We start from the raw sequence: 17,379 nt of genomic DNA, 5'->3' as shown, positions 1-17,379 counted from the left end.
GCGTCTGGCTTTGCCCGTACAAGTTCCCCTGCCTTATGTGTTTTGCATGTTTGTCGATTAGTTCGATTGCGAATGTTGACCAATTAGCAATTTTATCGTTTGTGGGCCTCCTGGTGCCCTCCATAATAAGTTTGGCATCTGCTGCTATTTGTTGAAAGTTGCTGAAGGAGCACTTGATGCGTTTTAAATTTATCGTGTAGCAGTCAGATGGCAGTGACCTATCTTCTTCATGTTGTGTTAATCTTGTCATAAGCGATATTTCTTGTGGGCGGTGGTCACTTTCAGTTCTGCTTCCAAGGCTAAACCCTATTATTTGGCGGAGAAGTGGAAGACTGACAAAGGTATAGTCAATTAGCGAAGCGCCATTTTTACTCAGATAGGAGAAGCAAGGTGGCTTGTCTGGAGGAAAGCGCCCATTTAAGGCTCTAAGGCCCAGATTTTCCAGGTTGCCTTGTAAGGAGCGTCCTTTGGAGTCGTTCTTGTGCCAACCTGGGGGCTCCTGCGGGGGTATGACCCAAATGCTATCATGTGATTTGGTTATCTCGTTTTTGCCCAGGTCCAACATTAGCCACATGTTGAAATCACCTGATAGTATTATTTCTGGTTCAAGGGGTCCGATTTTCGCTCTTAGTACAGCTGCTATTGCTTCTTCTGAGAAAGAGTGCCTTGATACTGTGTTTGGACGGACATAGGCATTCATTAAGAGCAGGGTCCTGCACTGGGCTTTGTCGGAGGTAAAGGAAATTCCCACGCACTGGAGGGAATGTGATGAGCCGCCTAAGTCCCATGAAGCGATTGCATTTTTGATGGATATGTAAATTGCTAGGCCACCACTACCTCTTCCCGAAGATTTCAGTTTTTGTGCAGGAATATGATGGGTTTTGAAGCCTTCAATTTGATGCGGTTCGAGGAGCCATGTCTCTTGAAGTAGTAGTATCTCGAATTCCTGAAAGTAAGAGATTATGGCTTTGTCTTCCAGTTTGTTGGCTAGTCCGTTTATGTTCCAAGAGCATATCTTTAGAGGGCACATATTTAGGTCCTTTACACTGTTGTTCTGTCATCGTAACAGGCGAGTTGTATTTAGGGTGCCTGCCAACCATGACCATGTGCCGACCTCGTCCCGATCCCTATTTGGTGTGCACCAGTCATCTCTCAAAATTCTTTGTTTGTCTTCGCGGGTGGGAGTTTTATTGCATGCACCCCTGAGGACTGAGTACACTTCTCCCCTTTCTGCCCGTGTGTGCTTAAGTTCTTGATTTGCCAGCAAGACATGCGGGTATCCCGCTTCCCTGCCAGGTTGTAGCAGTATGCCCCACTGCTTGAAGGTGTCTGTGTGCCCTAGGATGGTGTTCGTTACCTCTGCCGATCTCCAAGTGACCTTTGTGGTTTCATTTGTTTGGCCATGACTTGGTGCAATGAATTCAATCGATGTAATATCTTGTGTGGTTATACCGTTTAGCAGACTAGTGGCTTGTATTAGTTTTAAGATGTTACCACGATTGAGAATATCGTGGCTGCCTTTGGACTTGTACTCCGGGTAGAAGAGTGTGAAGTTGGAGTCGCCACATGAAGGGGACTTATTCAGCCTTGAATTTGCCTCTGATGTTTGGGCGCAAATCCCATGATCTGTGCTTGCCGAGGGATCAAGAATCAGGGCCTCCTTCTGATCGCTAGGGCTCTTTTGGGTTTTACACCCTACCGCAGCTCCCTTATCTCTCACGGGGCTTACGCCCTGATGGTTTTTGACAGAGCTGTTGGTGTTGAAGTGATGCTTTGGTCGACTTGCTTTACAGGGTGACCGGGAATTTTGGCCCTGGACCTTTACATCCTGCGGCAGAGGAGTATTTGAAGGAGGCGCGTCGGTGGTTGTGATTTGCTCCCTTGACCCACTGGCCGCCTTTTTTAAAGTTGTCCGAGTTGAAACCTTTTCTATTGGCGTGGGGGAAGCCCCGCTCGTCCTGCTTTTCCTTTCAAGCAGTGTTGGTGGTTCTTCTAATTTGGTTCTTGATTCCTCAGTATCTTTTGGGTTAACACACTCTGTAGCTGTTGGGCGTCTAAGGGTGTTAAACAACGGGTAAAGGCTCAGCTCTTGTTTACGTTTACCCAGTTTATTGCGGCCTTTCCGCTTCCTTTGTCTTTTCCCCTTTCCCACAGGATCTCCCCATGCTTGTTCGATTGGAGATAGAGGGGAGGAATTTGCTCTATCGACAGTTGGAGTTTTTTCCTGTTCACTCTTTTGACAGACAGTTCCCGATGTGTCATTTGATTGAGGGAAATCGATTTCTGTGACTCCTCGTTCCTTTGAGTTAGTTTTCATTTTTACTATGTTGTCCTCACTTAGGACACCTTCACTGCAATTTCCTGGGGGGGGCTTAAGATATGTAATTTCTTTTAGATCTGCCAAAAGGTTTTCCATTATCCCTGGGAGTGTACTAAGTTTCTCTATTATAGGTGAACAGTCACATCCTTGTTGCGGGAGGTCAACTGCTGCCTGGGCCCGTCGGATCAAGCTATTGAGGTTTGAGATCTTCTCGTCGATTTTGACTACGTACACAGCCAGTGTATTCAGGAGGTTTATTTGGATATCCATTTTGTTAGCTTGATAGGTCATTGCATCAGCTGACCTTTGGAGGATATCCAAGGCTGTGGCCCATACCTTTTCTTGAGTATAGTCCTCGTTTTTCACTTCCTTTGGTGACGACGATGGCCCAGGGTTACCAGGGATGGTATTTCCGTATGAAAGCAGCATTTTTTCCCATTCCTTTGACTCAAGGTAGGAAAGATCTTTTTCTGCTGGTTCAGTTTCCTCTATGAGTGTCATGGGCTCAGAAACACAGGCTTTAAGTTGTTCCCGTTGGACGTGGTCAGTTTCGCCATCCTCAAGTGGAGAAGAGATGTCCATGTCTTCCTTCTTCGTTTCCATTTTACTAGCTTTTTTAGGATAAGTTACGGGATCGCGAGTTTGGCTGCAAGGTATACTGAAACTGGCCTCACGAAGGGCAAAGTTGGTTGCAACTGAATTTCTCATTGTCCATCCATTTGGTTCGGTTTGAACGTCCTTCATACTATGGGCAGCTTCGAACAGCTCTTGGTGGGTTAGAGTGGACTTAATTGCTGGACTTCCCGGAGCCTTGTCTTCTAAGGGAGCTCCCACTTCGGACTTGCTGATGCCTGACGAATGACTGCTAGCCACGTTTCCACCAGGACTGCCCTTTTTGATGTTTACTATGGGGCTCAATGGAATTGGCAAGCCCACGATATCCTTATTGCTTGAATAGACAACTGACCCGGCGTCTTTCAGAAGGGCAAATTTTGCTGTTATTTTTGGTTGGTTGCTAAGAGGTTTACAGGCCAGCCTAACCGAACCCTTCGCTGGAATTTGTGAGGTATTATCTATAAAGATTTCCGGGTCACTCAGCGACAGATCTACGATCTGATCAGATTCCGTACTTGTCAGCGCAATTTCACCTCTACGTTTCTTTTTCTTTTGTGGTGCACTTGTCCTTAGCCTGCCGGATCTCATCCCGAGTGGACAGTTTAGAGAGGGATGGATGGAAAAGGTGATCAAGTGGCTGCTTAGGAGGGTGACAAAATGTATTTGGAGACAAAGAGATGGCTGAAGTTCCGAATGCTTTACACCTTTGCCTTTAATCCCCCTGTAAACCACTTTTTGGAGGTGGGGTAATTGTTAATTGCGCTATCTATCAGCGTCCTCTAAGCGCCTCTGGCTGTACATGAATTCAAATAAGCTCAAGAAGATCACCCAAGGGTTGGGTAGGACAGTAGACGTATGGTATCAGCTACTGGTTCAGCAAGTAACAGCCCGTTAAGTGCAGGGGTCCGCTGATGCTGATATAAGACGATACCTTGAGTATCTCACCCCGTTCTACCCGCTCACCGTATAATTCTGCCAACGGTCCTCCGCAGCTCGGCTTTTTCCACACCCTCCCTCACTCGTGGGTGGGGAGCCGTATGCCGTTTGCTGTGCTCAGGGCAGGAATCAAGAGGCGGGACGCATTTAGGGCTTCAATTCCATTCAGGCTTCAATTAAGACCGATTCAGGGCTTCAACTCGGTGCGCTCGTAGCGCTTCGTGGCGCCTCTCCCTGCGTCGCCCTCCTGGCTGCACCTCCCCAAACCTCACCTTGCCTCGCCACAGTCTAGGGTCAGGGCAGGTCAGGGCAGGTCGGGGCATTCCCGAAACACCAATTCATCGCGCTGCAGTGCTATCAGGAGTGTCAGGAGAGTCGGCTTGGCTTGGCTCCTAATGCAGGCTGCTGAGTTCTGCGGGGTTTGGTGAATGGCGTTTTCGGCGTTTTCGGCGTTTTCGGCGTTCGTTCGTTCAGCCGTCCGTTCGCTTGCCTGCTTGCCTGCTTGCCTGCTTCCGCTGTGGTTTCTGCCGTTCTGCAGCTCGCTACTGCACTCTGCTGGCTACAATTGGTAAAGCTCAATTCTTAGTGGAGCTGAAACATCTCTAGACTCAGAGCTATTCAGTTGAAATATGACCTTCTAAGTTATAAAATAAGAAGAGAAACTTGCCCAGATAGCTCTAAATCTTGTAGTGGCTCCTACATGCTTTGCATAGGCCTCCTCAAATCTATAAGTACTGCTCATTTTATTAACCCAACGTCCAATCATTGGTTGTATATTTGTTCTCCAATTTTGTAAAATAAGTGACCTTGCAAAAGCTATAGATAATACTATGAAATACTGCTGGTATTTTTTTAGACATTTTACCGACCCTGTTGAATATGCGACGTTACAATGCATGAGATACATCGCATGCCATTACAACGACTGCATTGTTACATCGCATACCAATACAACGCAAGTCATTACATCGAATTTCTGTAGGGGGCGCTGGATTTGGAATAGCATAATTTACTATTCCAAATCCACTCTGTGCAACAGTAGGGAAGGTGTTGGATTTTAAATCCAGCACCTCATGCCCCTTACAGCAAGTCGTTGTAACAACCCCTACAGTTGTAATGGTTTGCGATGTAACAACTCGGTCATTGCAATGACCGCGTTGTAATGGAATGCACTGTATTGCATGTGTTGTAAACAATGTCTCCCCCCTGATGGGCCAAATAAAACCAACATACAGGATGGAACAATTGTTATAGACGAACAGTGAGTAATCAAGATAAAAACATCCTTCCAAAATTGCTGTAGGTTAAGCCATTCGCTGCGGCCTAGTGATAAAAAAAACTATTTAATAAACACTGGCTGGAATTGTTAAAAAAAGGTGGTGTCAGAAAGAGTAAGCGGGTTTATGAGCTTACTTTCCTGTGTGGGTCGACATGTTTCGGGGCGCCGTTCCCCTTCGTCAGGACCGGGGTGAGAGATCCCCCTGTCACTCACTAGTGTGTCGCCACAATGGGTGTATTTACAAAAAAGTGAAGAAAAGATCAATGTGTATGGATATATACTTTATATTTTAATACACATCCCTTTCTAAATAAGATACTCATGTAGTATGCCTGAAAAGACAAGAGCACGGTATTAATAATGCGCGGATCCCAAAGCGCTATTTCCTAAATACCTGTAAGAAAAAGAGGACAGATATACATATAGCAGTGGTCCAGCCCTAGGAAACCCAGGGAGGGATCTGTAGTTTTACATTGATAGTCACACACATAGACTAAACTCACACATTATATACATATATAGTACAGAAGGATTGGCTGGATAGTCTGTGCTTATTTTCAATACATACTTATTATGGTGAGGAACAGTGCCTCATGAGCCAACACTAGATCGAAGGGTATTTTAGGGGTCCATCTGCAGGTGGGATAAAAATAAAACAGAAATGCATATGTAGAGGATTTGGTCTTAGTATTCTGGTGGTAAGTATCTAAGAGTTATATTAGTGGCACCCCATATGCCACTATCTACTCGTCCGTCCTCAACCCCCAGCCTCGTTGTGCTTCCTCCTCCGTCCGTGGCCTCCGTGGTAATGAGGATGGAGGTAGGAGCGGGTGTTTAAATAGCTGCAATAATTGGTAAATTGGGGTGGGTCTGATTGTTAAAGGGTCGCTGATTCCATACACCTGTGTCCGAAAAATAGAGTGCCGAGATCCGGTTACTACGGTGGCCATTGTAAGCTGGTCACCGACACTGGTTTTACATGGGGAAAGTTGTTGGGTTTCAAGATGCCCCGTAGTTTTTTGCTCCGTAAGACATTGTTTTTCAAAAATAGAATGTCAGAAAAAGGTTAGGGAGATTGATATTCTGACTGGGTGCGGCCGCTAACTCCAAGACAGGTGGTACTTGAGTGCATTTCTCTCACACTGATGAAGAACTACTTTCAGTATGAGAACACTTACTACCTACAGAAACATGGCAGGAGCATGGGCAGCACCTGTGCGCCTAGTCTGGCAGGTCTGTACGTACACCACCTGGAATCGTCCAAGATCCTGAGCAACCAGAATACCTACAGAAACCATGTAGTAATGTGGAAGAGGTACATTGACGATGTGCTAGTAATCTGGAAGGGTGATCAGGACTCAGTCAACCTATTTATGGGTTGGCTCAACCAACAAGATCAGTTCCTAAAATTTACTCACACGGTTTCCAAAGAGAACCTTGTGTTCCTTGATCTGAACATCTACCCGGTTGATGGGAAACTGCAAACTAGTACACATTTTAAACCCACAGCTAAGAATAGCTTGTTACATTTTGACAGTTTCCACCCTCGACACCTACGCGAGAATTTACCCTATGGGCAGTTCCTCCGATTGCGACGCAATTGCAGCAACATCAGAGATTTTAAGACCCAAGCAGCAGATCTGGAGTGCAAATTACTCAACAGAAACTATCCAAAGGCCATTATCAAGAAGGGCCAAAAGCGAGCCCGCAACAATAACAGAGAGGCCCTGCTAGAAGAAACAGAGACCAAAGAGCCTGACCCAAGACCCATCTGTGTTACAACATATAACACTAACTCAAACCACATCACTAAAATTGTTAACAAGCATTGGAGAATGCTAAATTGCAGCAAACTTGATTTTCTGAAACCAATGTTCTCGCACAGAAGAGGCAAAAATCTGAAAGACATACTGGTCCACACAAGGCAGAGAACCACGGAGTCCAATGCCCCTACCAGACTTTCTGAAATAGGAGGCCACCACCCATGTGGTTCATGCACGTCTTGTCAATACACGCAAAAAAGCCGCACTATCATATTCTCTAATCAAACCACATGGGAACAACGCGCTTTTACGAATTGTAACAGTCGCAACGTGGTTTATCTAATCACCTGTCCCTGTAATAAAGAATATATAGGGATGACAAGCAGACCTGTGAAAATTCGCATGAATGAACACCGCAGCAATGTGCGCTGTAAAAAAAACACAACAAAAATGGCGACACATTATGTTACAAAGGGCCATAGCATTCATGACCTGAAATGGACAGTCATCGAAGTCTTCAAGAATGACAAAAACTTACTAGAAAAGGAACAACGCTGGGTGCATCGACTAGGTACACATCGTACCGGCCTAAACGATGATATACCCTGGTCCCATCTAAATTCCTGACCAGCATTATGAAATGATAGTTGCCTAATCAGTTGTCATTGTCTGTGTTTGGTATAGAATTGCTGCACAAAACCCTTCTTTAAAACTGTATCTATAGACCATATGACCTATGCCCAATCAGCTGTCACCACCTGTGTCTGGTATAGATTTACAGCATATAGAACAATATTAAGAGTCCACTAGTACTTATTCAGCTGTCCCCATGTGTTATTCTCAGCAAAACCAAAACTACCAGTTTTTTACATTTCTGCATCAATCAGCACAAATTAGAATTTTTCTTTTAATAAGGTCGCTTTACAATTTAACTTGGGATACACCACACCCTGTGCATCACTTGCATCAGGGTATCTGGCGTCCCAGCCTTCATACCGAGGGTTCCGATCAGCGGCTTCGCCTGACCGCGCATGCGCAAAGTCCAACCCACTTCTCCGCGCATGCTCAGGCTTCGCCTGGCTTCGCCAAGCAGATTGAGCATGCTCAGGCTTCGCCTAGCTCCGCCAAGCTGATCGCGCATGCGCGGCCCAGGAACACTCCTCCGCCCCAGTTAGCGGCCGCACCCTGTCAGAATATCAATCTCCCTAACCTTTTCCTGACATTCTATTTTTGAAAAACAATGTCTTACGGAGCAAAAAACTACGGGGCATCTTGAAACCCAACAACCTTCCCCATGTAAAACCAGTGTCGGTGACCAGCTTACAATGGCCACCGTAGTAACCGGATCTCGGCACTTTATTTTTCGGACACAGGTGTCCGGAATCAGCGACCCTTTAACAATCAGACCCACCCCAATTTACCAATTATTGCAGCTATTTAAACACCCGCCCCTACCTCCATCCTCATTACCACGGAGGCCACGGATGGAGGAGGAAGCACAACGAGGCTGGGGGTTGAGTAAGTACGGCATAGCCAGCAAGGAAGGACGAGTAGATAGTGGCATATGGGGTGCCACTAATATAACTCTTAGATACTTACCACCAGAATACTAAGACCAAATCATCTACATATGCATTTCTGTTTTATTTTTATCCCACCTGCAGTTGGACCCCTAAAATACCCTTCGATCTAGTGTTGGCTCATGAGGCACTGTTCCTCATCATAATAAGTATGTATTGAAAATAAGCACAGACTATCCAGCCAATCCTTCTGTACTATATATGTATATAATGTGTGAGTTTAGTCTATGTGTGTGACTATCAATGTAAAACTACAGATCCCTCTCTGGGTTTCCTAGGGCTGGACCACTGCTATATGTATGTCTGTCCTCTTTTTCTTACAGGTATTTAGGAAATAGCGCTTTGGGATCCGCGCATTAATAATACCGTGCTCTTGTCTTTTCAGGCATACTACATGAGTATCTTATTTAGAAAGGGATGTGTATTAAAATATAAAGTATATATCCATACACATTGATCTTTTCTTCACTTTTTTGTAAATACACCCATTGTGGCGACACACTAGTGAGTGACAGGGGGATCTCTCACCCCGGTCCTGACGAAGGGGCACGGCGCCCCGAAACATGTCGACCCACACAGGAAAGTAAGCTCATAAACCCGCTTACTCTTTCCGACACCACCTTTTTTTAACAATACCAGCCAGTGTTTAATAAATAGTTTTTTTTTATCACTAGGCCAGGTATTTTTTAACATCACCTCTCTATTACTCCTGACCCCACTGACACTCACTCCAATTCACTCACATAGCACCCACAATTAAAAAGGTGCTCCAGCGTAGCCGCTTGTCGTAGCACTGCCCCGTCCGGCAGCCGGGCGGGAAGACCCCGATGATGAAGCATGACACCAAGGGCCCTTTTGGTGTGTGAGGGGGTATTTTAAACAAGTGTGTGTATTCCAGAGTCAACAGGATACACACTAACCCCCTTGAGGTGGACCCTTTTGATTACAGTTACTTTTGCAAGAGGAGGACGTGCCCACCTCAGTGCCACGCAGCACTACCTCTTCCTCCCCCCCTTTTTTGATTTCCCTATACTATTATTTAATTCATAATTTGTAATTTTGTAAATAATGTTTACAACATTGTTTGATATGCTCAACATTTTTTTAATGTATTACTTTTTTCACATTTATCAAACATTTTTACTATATTTCCCATTAAAATACATGGGGAGATAGTCTTATTTTAGCTTTATTTGGCAGGCATTTTGTTTTACCACTACCTCTTATTTTGCAGGCTATTGGTCTTATTTAGGGTCATTTTTCCAGGAACCAAGGTGCAGCTGTTCATCGGAACAAGTAAGTCCTTTTTTAAGGATTTCCGAAGGGTTTTCTGGGTAGGGGGATTTAGGATGCATGTTTGAAAGTTTGGTATAGTGTTGGTTGTTTCTTTTTATTAGTATATATGAACTATTTGTATATATTTTATACTATTATTTAATTCATAAGTGGGAATAGTAAATTACACCCCTTTAGTGTCCAACACTTTCCTCAAGTTGGTTTAGATTAGCGTGGGAATAGTAAATGTTACGCCTTTAGTATTCAACACCATTCTCAAGTTTGTTTAGATTGGAGTGGGAATAATAAATGCCACTCTTTCAGTGTCCGACACCTTCCCCAAGTCTGTTTAGTGTCTAAACCCTTCCTCAATTCAATCAGTCTTTATTCGATTATAAACAATCATAAGACACATGTATAAAAAGACATTTAAAAATCCAATTGGCTGATAAAACATATAAAATAGCAAGTATAAAATCAGTAGAATCCATTTTCAAATCTTATCACAATACATACAAAACTTTCTATCATCAAGGGTAAGTAGGATCAAGACCAAAAAATAGATCCACAATTAAATGCAACTCAGGATTCACAGGAAATAGGGACATATTAACCTATTTATAACAGAAAGTACAGGAACACCAAACTCAGCCCCCCACTCTTACAAGATAGAAAATACAATTTAAGATGATTACATAAATGCATAATTACATGGTTACGTGGTACCCTGCATCCTGATCCTTCTTATGGCCCAAGTCCAGCTCCAGAATTTTGCCATAGCAACCGCTACGACTCTGCTGGTATCAGATTTTATAATACGCAGAGCCATTTGGGATGATCTTGTTCCCATTTTGGTGCAAAGTGGCTTACGCCATTTTTTGTGAGCACCTTGTATGCAGGTCAGATGAAAAGGATATGTAACAGAGTGTCTTCCCCACATAAACTTTCCGCAAGTTGGTTTGGGTTGGAGTGGGAATAGTAAATGTTTCCCCTCTAGTGTCCAACAACTTCCCCAAGTTGTTTAGATTGTAGTGGGAATAGTAAATAGAACCCCCTTAGTGTCCAACACTTTCCTCACGTTGGTTAAGATTGGAGTGGGAATAGTAAATGCTACCCCTTTAGTGTCTAACACTTTCCTCAAGTTTGTTTAGATTGGAGTGCGAATAGTAAATGTCACTATTTCAGTGTCCACCACATTCCCAAGTTGGTTTAGGGTGGAGTGCAAATAGTAAATCTCACCCCTTTATTGTCCAATACCTTCTTCAAGTTTGTTGGGGTTGGAGGGGTAATGGAAAATGTCTCCCCTTCAGTCTTTAGCACCTTCCCCAAGTTGGTTTATATTGTAGTGGGAATAGTAAATGTCACCCCTTTAGTGTCCAATGTTTTCCTAAAGGTTGGTTAAGATTGGAATGGGAATAGTACATTTGTACCCTTTTATTGTCCAACACCTTCCTCAATTTTGTTTAGATTGGAGTGAAAATAGTAAATGTCACTCTTTTAGTGTCCAACGCCTTCCTCAAGTTGATTTAAGTTGGAGTGGGAATAGTAAATGGCACCCTCTTACTGTCCAACACCTTCTTCAAGTTGGTCTAGGTTGGACTGGGAATAGCAAATATCACCCCTTTCATGTCCAACATTTTCTTTAAATTGGTTTAGATTGGAGTGTGATTAGTGAATGTCACTTTTTTAGGGCCTGGTTACCACTTTGGCAGTGCGGCATCTGGTCCACCCCACTAACGCATTGCCAAAGCTGTGATCGGATTGCCCAAGAGATTGGAGTTTCCTTCTGTATGGCGGACTTCGTTTTTGATGTTTCCACAACGCTGCCCTGAAAATAGGCTCTTCAGAGGCAACACAAAAAACTGTTCCTGCACGACATGGACTGAAAAGTCCTTGCTGTGCAGGAACTTGTGTGCATGCACACAACACAGGGGTGCATATGTTGTGCTCTCCTGTGTGCATCAACAGGGCATGAGGCACCATGGGGCCCTGTAGTGCCCCCTTTGTTTTTCTCCACCACAGTTATTGTAGAAAGGAAACTTGTAATATGCTTGCAGACCACAGCAGTCCCGTCAAGCATATTACTGCCTCCTGACTGCTGCAACACTGCCAGGGAACAGTGGTTCCCTGACAGCCGTGCCAGGGCTATGATGGTTCAACTAACCATATAGTAATATGGCAGTCAGGAGACCACAACCACTGCACCCCTGTGAGTCTGGTGGTCTATGGACCTCCAGACTGGTAATCAGGACCTTAGTGCCCACCACCTTCCACAATGTTGGTTTAGGTTGGAGTGGGAATAGTAAATGTCACTCCTCTAGTGTCCACCAATTTTCTTAAGTTAGTTTAGGTTGGAGTGGGAATAGTAAATGTCATCCCTTTAGTGTTCAACACAATCTTCAAGTTGGTTTAGGTTAGAGTGGGAATTGTACATTTTAATACTCTTTTAATGTCCATCACCTTCTCCAAGTTGGTTTAGGTTGGGATGGCGGGTCTAGTAAATTTCATCCCTTCAGTGTGTACGTTTTTTGTTAACCATAGTATGATAAAAAGATGCCACACATATTAATTATTTTGTATTTTTTTAAATTATTGTACAGCTTTACATTTTAATAAATATATTTGTTCTGTAAAAACTAAAACAATTACAAAGTGAAGTAAATAAAATATATTTTTGTTAATTTTTCACTGTAAAAAGCAGAAGGACATCACATTTAATATTTGTGTATAATGTACATTTCCAGTAGTTATTTTTATTGATTAGAATTTTAAAAATTATACACTTTTTATGTTCATTTTATATACATTTTTGAAAAATTATCTTAACATAATTTTTATTAGTATATATGAAATAATATTTTATATGTTATATGATTATTTGTGTTTTTACTTCACAATTTTGTAAAGAATTTTTACAACATTGATTCATATGCTTGACATTTAAAAAAATGTATTACATCTTTAAAACACATTTACTATTTTTCTGTTTGATATCCATGGGGAGATAGTCTTATTTTAGTTTCATTTGACGGCCATCTTGTTTTACCACTATCTTTTATTGTGCTGGCTTTTGGTGGCTAGGTGCTGCTATTCGTCAGAAAATATTGTAAGTCCTATAGTAAGTGGGGATTTAGGATGATGTTTAAATGTTCTGTATAGTGTTGTGATTTTTCATATATTTAAATGTGTTTTGCACTGTTTTGTCAGTTCACATTTTAAAAAAAAAATGTGTTAATAATGTATGAATATTTTATGTTAGATTATGCAATGTTTTTATATTTTGATTATTAAATGTTATGTATTTGTACATTTGCGCCTGTAATCTACTATGCAGGTCGGTTTTTATTGTCTCTTTTACAGATTTTTGAATGATTTCTATAGGAATTTACATTTTTTTAAGGAAATTAGTTTTGGTTTATTATAAATGGATGCTTTTTTCACGGGATTCCTGAAGCAGTTCTTTTTAAAAAAGAAAATCAGTTTTGTTATGGATCCTACAGACTTTGAGTGAAGTCGATTGGATTGTGTATATGTTTTCATTTTTCGGCAGATTTTTTGCATTTGGATTCTTATCTTTTTTATGGATTACTATTTTTGTTATATGGAGACATAAAAAGAGCTGCAGCTACAAAACAGTAACTTTTAATTCTCACTATTTGTTGTGGGTGGGAAATGTGATATTATATTGTTTAAACTCTGTTTATGCTGTTAATATGTGCAATTTGTGGGATTACCTGTTCTATTTATTTGATGTTATGTATTGATTTTTCCAAATTGGTTGGTTGACTATTGTTAAAAAGAACTTTAAAATGTTTGTTATATATATTTTAACATCAGTGTTTGTTAACTTTGTTATTTTAGACAATTGTTTTATGGATGTTTTTATTAATATTTAAAACAAGAAAAAGAATTTGGTGTATTGGTTTAGAGTGCACTGTAGTTTTTGAGTTTTTTGGTAGGTTGATATAAAATATATAATATGCTTTTGGCTATTGTTTCTAAGTAATGTAGTTCTTTGTTATCTATGAGGAGTTTGACTTTAAATTGTAGCATGTTGTACATTCTTTTAGTTTGTTTGCTAAGTTAAGGGCCAATTTGGGTAACATATAGCTCTATTTTTAGTTAGCTTTTCTCTTTTTGCAATGCTTCAATACATTTGTCTAATGTAATTTGAGTTCTGCCTGGATTGGAATGCATTGCGCTTTCCTTCAACTATCTTGTTTGTTTTCTTCCTGTGCTAAGGCGCTGTCATAGACATTCTATCAGGGTATCTGTTATTTGGCTTGGCATATGTGTCCAGACCAAGACAGCCTTCCAACCCAAGTATCTTTGAAAGAGACCTTTAGGGGACTAAGTATGTCTTCATTTTGTGGATAGAAAGGGCTGTCTATTAGTAAATTATAGTGGTTGACCTCCACTGTGACAGGGACGCAGGCTAGTGCTATAATGTTTTAAATTTTGAAAGCGAATTGAATGCCAGTGGTGTATTCTACACTAAGGGCCTGATTATGAGTCTGGCAGTCCACGGACCACTAGGCTCACAGGGGTGTGAATGTGGGGGTCTTCTGACCAGCCTATTACAACCAGAGCTGTCGGACTTCCATTGCCCTGCGGCAACCTGCAGGGATCAGAGATCCCTGGAAGTGGTGGTCTTGAGGCTGCAATATGCTTGGTGGGACCACTGCAGTCCCGCCAAGCATATTATAAGTTTCCTCTCCACCGTGGTTTTCATGGCGTTTCCTTCTCCATGAAAACCTTGGCAGAGGGGAAACAAAGTGCCTCTGAGCCATGGTGTGCAAACAGGGGGCACATGTTGTGCCCACGTGTGTGCATGCACCCCAGTACCTGCACAGCATGGACTGCACCAGTCCATGCTGTGCAGGCACTACCTTTGACTTTCCCTTTGTGGTGCCTATTTCATAGGCATTACCATGAGAAAGCCAAAGAACCACCACTAGTGACTAAAAAAGTCATAATATGGCGGGTGGTGCATACACGCATTTGCCAGTGTGGTGGAGGGGTGGTTTCACTTCCGTACAGCCAAAATCGCAATCAGGCCCCTTGTGTAGATATTTGGAGGTATCGCCCTATTCTTTGATTAAAGTGATAGTAACAGTCTTATATGGCTGTGTGGGTGTATATTTCTAGAATTGTTTGAATCATGGCTTGTTTACAGTCCATGATTATTTTTAGGGGTAGTGTTATTTGGTGTTCGTTTGTTGTTTTATATATTTTAAGAGTTCGTATTAGGTGCTGCTTTGTTTGGTAGTAAAGAATATATGAAATGGACATTGGTGTTTTGATATTCACCATGTATGGTGTATAATCTGAGTGAATGGTTTGGGTCATATTTTGAAGGTCCCATCCATCATATAGGTTTGGCATTGGGTAAGTTTCATTAAGTTGTTTGCTGAGGAGATAATTAGGATTTGTTTCTAAATATTCAGATTGTCATATAAAAGGAAGGGCTCCTCATTATGTGTTATTTTTATATGGTCAGGTATGTGTATCTCTTGGTATGTTCTAGGAGTAGAATTGCTGCTGGCTTTTTTCAGTGCATGCAATTAAGCGTTTTAAAGTGAGCATAGGTGGTAGTTCGACTGTCACATATATAGGGACTTTGAGTAGTATGGCTTTAGGATTTTGCTTTAAGTTTGTTGTTAAGAAGTTGGTTTTCTTTTCTTTTAGGTAGTCTATGTAAAAAGATATAAATTACTGAGTGTGTTACTATTTATTTGTTTATGCGTATCAAGAGAGAGAGAGAGGACCAGATAGCTAGTCCGTGTCCCCGTGGTTTATATATATTTAATCAAAAGGAGACTAGCTCATCAACTACTAAGTTAAAGGACTCAAATATGTTTTGTCAGGGGGTAGGAACACCTTGTAGATGTGTTCATGAAGCCCTCACCCACCAACCTAGTTGGTGGCATGCTTCATCATCAGGCCCACCCAGTAACACCTAGCGTGTCCCGGGTGTGCTTCGACGCCTGATTACAGCGGAGCAGGTATATTGCTGAGTGTGCAGTGTGAGGTGTAAGGTATAGTGATGTTAAAACGGCTTGGCGGGGGTCCCAGTACCCGAGGGTAAATTAAACTTTAATAACTGGGCCTCCGTCAGCGGTTAAAAATTAGGCTTTTTGGATGTAGGAGGCGAGTTACGACCTCTCACATCCAGTGGTGGGTCGACATGTTTCAGCCAGTGCTTTATTACTATGCTGGCTTTTTTCATAACCAAGATAAAAAGGTGTAGGTGTGAATTAAAGGTAATGGGTGTGTATTCCAGACTATGGGCCTCATTAGGATCGCGGACGGACTTGCGTCCGTCCGCGACCCCAGAGGATGAGGGAAAGTCCGCATGGGCTGCGGCGTTCCCTCATGTGCGATTAGGATGTGACCGCCACCCTGGCGGTCACATCCTGGATATGTAACATTGCGGCGGGTGCTGCTTCAAGCAGCACCCGCCGCAATGTTAAAAGTGCATGTTTAACATTTACATGCACAAAGCGGCAGGCACCGCGCGGTGCCTGCCGCTTTGTGAAAAGTAAATGCTGGGGGGTACCATAGGTACCCCCATGTGCACCCCCCACCCGCCAACACCCTGGGGGCCCGCAACGAGCCCCCAAAATCTAAAGTACACATGCTTTTCCACGGCGGAAAAACCACCGCGGAAAAGCATGTTTACAAATGCTTCCTAATTTGGCTGGCGGTGTCTGATAGACACTGCCAGCCAAATGAGAGCTTTTTCGCCGCGGTTGTAATCTGACCGTGGCGGAAAAGCAGCAGACAGTAACCAAGACCCACCAGCCATCGTAATGCGGCGGTGGGTCTTTGGTGAGTCCGCAGAGGATTTTCCGCCTCCTCCGGGCCGGAGGTGGCTTCCCCCGGCCCAGAGGAGGCGGAAAATCCTCCATCATAATGAGGCCATATGTGTATACACACCCTAAAGTGTTTATCCATGTGTGAGAGGGGGATTCCCTTCTCAAAAACACGCTAGTTTTAGCTGTATATGACTTCAAGGTAGAGAAGTGGCAAGGGGATGACCAGCTTTTCTGGGCAGAGCCTTCCTGGGACCTGTTATGCCTCCTTCGCATACCGGTATGGTACCGGTATGGACGGGGCTGCCTGAAGGAAACGCTGTTGTGGCTGCCTGGTGCCGTTCTCCCCCGCCGTAAGCGCTGCAGTCCATCAGGCGCAGGAGCAGAGCAGGGGGAACGTAAAACTACATCTCCCAGGTGCCCTTAGCCCTCAGCTGGCCACGCCCCCAAATGCACCCGGAGGCGCTTGAAAAGGGTGGGGACTCTACCGCCACACGGGACGCGCGCGGGCGATCGCCGGGCTGAGCCCGGGCAGAGGGCGGGCCGTCTGAGGCCGTCAGGGGCCGAAGGAGGCTGAGCTGGGCCCACCCTCTAACGTCAGCTCAAGTTTCCATCTTGCCCACTCGGCCATCGCAACCGGATCAATAAGTTGACATCTCGCCAAAGGATAACAATAACCTCCCGACTGTTGTGCCGATTTGCTATTGTAATCCAACTATCATTTCCCCTCAGCTATATTAATATCAAACTGGGCCTTTAGTATGTCTACAGATGTGCTGAACTCTTCTTTACCTTC

This window comes from Lissotriton vulgaris, chromosome 4_1 (genome assembly GCF_964263255.1).
Source record: "Lissotriton vulgaris chromosome 4_1, aLisVul1.2, whole genome shotgun sequence".
NCBI classification, from domain to species: Eukaryota; Metazoa; Chordata; class Amphibia; order Caudata; family Salamandridae; genus Lissotriton; species Lissotriton vulgaris.
The sequence above is the reverse complement of the archived record's forward strand: the minus strand, read 5'-3'. Positions refer to the sequence as shown.